A 6225-nucleotide genomic window follows, 5' to 3' on the forward strand; every position below is an offset into this window, starting at 1 on the left:
TTCATTTCGTTATGTACCCAGTAGTCATTCAGGAACAGGTTGTTCAGTTTCCATGTAGTTGAGTGGTTTTGATTGAGTTTCTTAGTCCTGAGTTCTAGTTTGATTGCACTGTGATCTGAGAGATAGTTTGTTATAATTTCTGTTCTTTTACATTTGCTAAGGAGTGCTTTACTTCCAATTATGTGGTCAATTTTGGAATAAGTGTGATGTGGTGCTGAGAAGAATGTATATTCTGTTGATTTGGGGTGGAGAGTTCTATAGATGTCTATTAGGTCCGCTTGGTGCAGAGATGAGTTCAATTCCTGGATATCCTTGTTAACTTTCTGTCTCGTTGATCTGTCTCATGTTGACAATGGAGTGTTGAAATCTCCCATTATTATTGTATGGGAGTCTAAGTCTCTTTGTAAGTCTCTAAGGACTTGCTTTATGAATCTGGGTGCTCCTGTATTGGGTGCATATATATTTAGGATAGTTAGCTCTTCCTGTTGAATTGATCCCTTTACCATTATGTAATGGCCTTCTTTGTCTCTTTTGATCTTTGATGGTTTAAAGTCTGTTTTATCAGAGACTAGGATTGCAACCCCTGCTTTTTTTTGTTCTCTATTTGCTTGGTAGATCTGAAGTCTATATGACTTCCATAATATGATATTGTCACTACCAGTAGGTATAATGCCTGCTGGAGGATAGAACAGCACAGAAGAGCTTTGTCAGTCTGTAGTCAACCCCAGAAGGGTACATACTAGCACACAAAAGGGATGAGCAAGCCCTACATATTAAACATTCTGTCATCACTGACAGTCCCCTAAAAAGTCAAACCTACAATCTTTCTAATGTTCAAATTTTAGTACTTGATTTTACAATATTTTGTTGGACAAATATATGCTTTACATAAGAAATTGTAGAAGAATTTATATTTTTCCTCTACTAAATGGTTAAAAACATGTCTTCATGACATTCCAACTCACTCTGGTGGCAAAAAAAAAAAAAGAAAACAAAAGAGAATATGGCTTGTTTCCAAGCTTTTCTGCAAAGAATAGTGCAGTGGTGAAGAATTAGGCACAGCAGTTAAATCTTTTGCTTCGATTTTTTTAAAACAATTAGGGAATGCATTCATCATACAAAGTCTTACTGTCAAATTGATGCCAATAGCTTACACTGAAGACCTTAATGAAGCTGATGGGTGAAAATTATATGAGTCAAGCATCAGGCTAAATACGACAATGGAAAGCTTCCTTCTTACCCCTCCTGAGAGAAAATAAAATTTTTAAAAAGTATCAACGTTTTAAAGTATTACTAAAAAAAAAAAAAAGGAGAAAGTAAGAGAGACAAGTTGACCAAACTTGGGTGACATAAATGTTTTTAAAGTTTAAGAACGGAGTTCTGCTTTCAGCCAAAATGAAATAAGGATTGAATCTACTCTCCTTCCTGAAACAAAAACTGAATAAAATGTAGGAAGCATTGGTTTTCAAGAAATTGGACTTAGGCAATGAATGACAGTGATCCTAAGACAATGGAAACAAGTAAGATGAGCGCCCAATTGTCTCAGCTTATTGCCTAGAAATAGTTTCCAGATTGTGGTACAGAACTGGAGGACTCCAGGTGGAGACCTGCAGTCTCCCTGAGTTCAGGATGCATAGCAAGCAGTCCAGGGTGGCTGAGGTTGCTGGAGGTTGCCAGGCATGGAACTATATAGAAGGAGATTTCCTATGCACACTTAGTTTACTTAAGAAGAAAGAGATAATTTTAATAGTCATATACTAATTAAAGAAATTAAATTTTTAACTAAAAATATTCCTATAGAAAAAATACCAAGTTCAGATGGTTTCATAGGTAAATCCTAACCAGACATACAAGGAAGATAATCATCTTACAAAAATTGCCAAAAAATTCAAAAGGAAAAAATACATCCCAACTCATTCTATGAGGCCAGCTTTACTCAAATATGAAAATCAAAACCAATCCAAGATTTACAGGAAGCAAACTACAGACTAACATTTTTCATAAACATAGATTTTTTTATAAACACGATTTTTTATAAAATGTAACAAAACGTTAACAATCTGAATTTAAAAGTGGATTTCACTTTTTAATTTTTCTCAGAAATGCAAGGTTGGTTTAACATTCAAAAATCTACCAGTGTAATTCACCATATTAATTCACTAGTTTTCTCAGAAATTCAAGATTGGCTTAACATTCAAAAATCTACCAGGGTAATTCACCATATTAATAGACCAAAAGGGAAAACCATATGATCAACTTAGCAGGTCCAGAAAAAGTATTAAACAAAATCCACAGCCACTTCTGATTTGAAAAAAAAAAGAAAAAAGAAAAAAACTCTCAGCAAACTAGGAAAAGAAGGGAATGCCCTCAATCTGACAAACAGCATCTATGAAAACTCACATTTTATATCAGATTTAATGGTGAAAGATTGTTTTTCTTCTAACGTCAACAAAAAGGCAAGTATGTCTGCTTTCACCATTTTTACTCTACATTTTACTGGAGATTAGAGTAAGGAAAAAAAAAAAAAGGCAAGTAGATAAGAAAAAAAAAAAAAGAAGTAAAACTGCTTTTATTAACAGATTCTCCTATATGGAACATTTTGTGAAATTACATAAAAGCTATTGGAACTAGTCTAGTATTTTGTTGCAAGTTTGATGTTTATATATGCAACATCAGTATACAAAATTCAGTTGTTTTTCTGTATACTAGCAATGAACACTGAAAATTAACATAAACGTGTTTTTTTTTTTCCCCACAAAGAATCAAAGGCAATTCATTGATCTGGGAATGGATATAATCATTGATATTCTTCACTACAAGCCTTTCTGCAGATAAGAAAAGTCCATACTAAGTAACAAAACAGATTCGGATTTCCCATAGCTCATTAAAATTGCCCCATGAGTTTCAGGACTAGTACTTCTCATTCCTGGCAACTAATGAGATTGATAGCAATATCATAAAAATCCCAAAACTACTTCTTTCCATTACATTTATTCATTTAGAGACAGAGTCTATGTCACCCAGGCCAGAGTGCAGTGGTCCAATCTTGGCTCACTGCAACCTCCGCTTCCTGGTTTCTAGTGATCCTCCCACCTCAGCCTCCGGAGTAACTGGGACTACAAGTACGCGCACCCATACCCGGCCAATTTCTGTATGTTTTTGGAGACGGGTTTTCACCATGTTGCCCAGGCTGGTCTCGAAGCCATCCCCCTGCCTCAGCCTCTCAAAGTGCTGGGATTGCAGGCCTGAGCCACTATACCCATCTACCATTGCATTTAATTCTATATAGATAATCTAAGACTATTTGAAATTAGTTACCATGACTGACACCGTAAGTTCAGAATAGTTTGTCCTATGTCTATAAATCCTAATTTTAAGGAAATTGATTGATTCAGTCAGAATAATCACGATTTGTGTAGTCAGAGTTGTGCACAATAACAATATATATATTTTATCCTGATAAAAGTACTAAGCTTTTAATGTAAAAAAGGATTTAAAATATTTAAACTAGTGGCTGAATTAAATATTAGCCCTTTAAGTGTTTAGTTTGTTCTTAGTTAATATAAATCAAAACAACTGGTAAGAAAACAGCTGAACTGTCAGTTATGACCAAGAGCATTTTTCTGAGAAGAGGAGTAAGACTTTCACTGGATTCTTAGAAGTGTTGTTACTCAAATGAGTTTTAAAAATCACTGATTTAGAGATGTCTGTCATGGTATTTCAAAAATGTTTTTCACAGAAGGGTGTCTTACTCCAAACAATACAAATATATTTAAGTATTTATTTAACAACAACAATGTACCAGTTACTATTATTGGGTTTTTTGGTTTTGTTGTTGTTGTTGTTGTTTTGTTTGTTTGTGTGTGTTTTGGAGACAGAGTATAGCTTTGTTGCCCAGGGTGGAGCACAGTGGCATGATCTCGGCTCACTGCAACCTCTGCTTCCTGGGTTCAAGCGATTGTCTTACCTCAGCCTCCTGAGTCGCTGGGACTACAGGTGTGCACCACCACACCCCGCTAATTTTTATATTTTTAGTAGAGATGGGGCTTCACCATGTTGGCCAGGCTGGTCTCAAACTCCTGGCCTCAAGCGATCTGCCTGCCTGGGCCTCCCAAAGTGCTGGGATTATAGGCATTAGCCACAGTACCTGGCCTATTATTGTTATATAACAAGCCACACCAAACTTAGAGAATAAATAATAATCATTTTATGTTGCTTATAAATTTCATATGTCCAGGGCACATCAGAGAAGGTTTGCTGCTTTGTAATATCCATGAACACTCAAATTACTAGTAATGACTCTGACTCAGAAGTCTGGGAACTGATAATATCTGGAGGTTCCTTCTCTTACGTATTTGGTGCCTGTGCTGGGATGACATGAAGACTGGGCTCAGCTGGGACTGAGCCCAGGTATTCATTGGAATACCTACATGTGGCCACTCCATTTGGACTCTCACAGCAAGGCAGGTGTGTCTGAGAGGGGAACATCCATAGAGTGAGCTTTTCAAGAGAACCACATGGAACCTGCATGGCATTTTATGACTCAGCCTCAAAAGTTATATATCATCACTTATGCTATTTTCTGTTGTTTGGAGCAGTCACAGACTACCCAGATTCAAAGGGAGAGGACATAGATTTCAACTCCTGTAACTGGTACATTGCTTCTGATGAGGCAGTGGTAAGGTAACATTGCAGAAGAACATGTGGGATGGAAGATATTTTGGCAGCTCTCTTTAGAAAATACAACCTGTCACTGAGAACAGCAAACAAACTCTTCTTTTCAAGTCAAGTATAATAAATGGTATACAAATAAACACATAAGTACATAATTAAATAGTAAATAAATAAAGGCTAAATTAATGGTAATGGTGTCTGGCTTCTGCTAATCTATAAGTAGGAAATGAGGCATTCATGTTACAAGGCTGATTTTCCCAAACAGGAGACTTCTAACTGTCCCATGGCTTCCTCTTAGGAGATACTTCACTCATCCTGACTTACCATTAGCTGTAGACATAAAATGTTATTCCAATTGCTAAACAGATAATATTAATAATAATCACCACTTCTGCTGAGAACAGAGTCAGAAGTGATTATTTTGCATAAGTCCTGTGTATTACTTATAAGGTTAATTCTATTCTTTTAAAAATATAGTTGCATCAAATTTTTTATTCCCACTGGCCTAAAATGAATTCAGTTTATTTTATTTTCCTAGCATATCTGCTGTTTAATAATGGCTTGTTATTGTTCTCAGTTTATACGAAGATCTTTTAAACCTTCCTACATTTAAAAAACACTTATTATATATTTAGCTATAAGTCAAGTACTTTGCTGATGCCAGAGACATGATTCTTGCCTTCATTCCTTGTGGAGGACAGATATCAAGCAGATAGTTACAATGTCATGAGGGCTATAAGGAGCTGCAGGATGGCTGCAATGGGGTCGTGTAATGGGAGATGCAGTATAGTCTTTGGGTTAAAATGTGGGGATGGGGATAGAATAATATATTTTGAGAGAGTAATCAGCACGTATAGGAAAGATCATGGCACCTTTAAGAACAGAGAATTATATTGAGCACCTTTTAAAATTTTTATTGGATGGTCTTTTCCTTATTAATTTATGAGAGTTAAAAATATATTCTAGATATGAATCCTTTATCGGATATGTATGTTTCAAACACATTGTCCCAGTGGCTTGCTTTATTTTTATTTTTTAACCTTCTTCTTCTTTTTTTTTTTTGAAATGGAGTCTCGCACTGTTGCCCGGGCTGGAGTGCAGTGGCCTGATCTTGGCTCACTGTAACCTGCGCCTCCCAGCTTCAAGTAATTCTCCTGCCTTAGCATCCCAAGTAGCCGGGATAACAGGCATCCGCCACCACACCCAGCTAATTTTTTTGTATTTTTACTAGATACGGGGTGATCCACTTGCCTTGGCCTCCCAAAGTGCTGGGATTACAGGCATGAGCCACCACGCCTGGCCTATTTTTCTTCTAACCTTCTTAATGATATCTTTTGATGACCACAAGTTCTTAAGTTTAATATTGTTTAACTATCTTTTTTTTATGATTAGTGCTCTCTGTGTCCTGTTTTCTCATCTATCCCATGTTCATGAAAATACCTCTTATATTCTTTTTAAGAAACTTTGTGGTTTTAGCTTTCACAGTTAGGTCTAATAACTTTTCTTTCTTTCTTTCTTTCTTTCTTTCTTTCTTTCTTTCTTTCTTTCTTT

Source organism: Piliocolobus tephrosceles, chromosome 5 (genome assembly GCF_002776525.5).
Source record: "Piliocolobus tephrosceles isolate RC106 chromosome 5, ASM277652v3, whole genome shotgun sequence".
Taxonomy (NCBI): Eukaryota; Metazoa; Chordata; class Mammalia; order Primates; family Cercopithecidae; genus Piliocolobus; species Piliocolobus tephrosceles.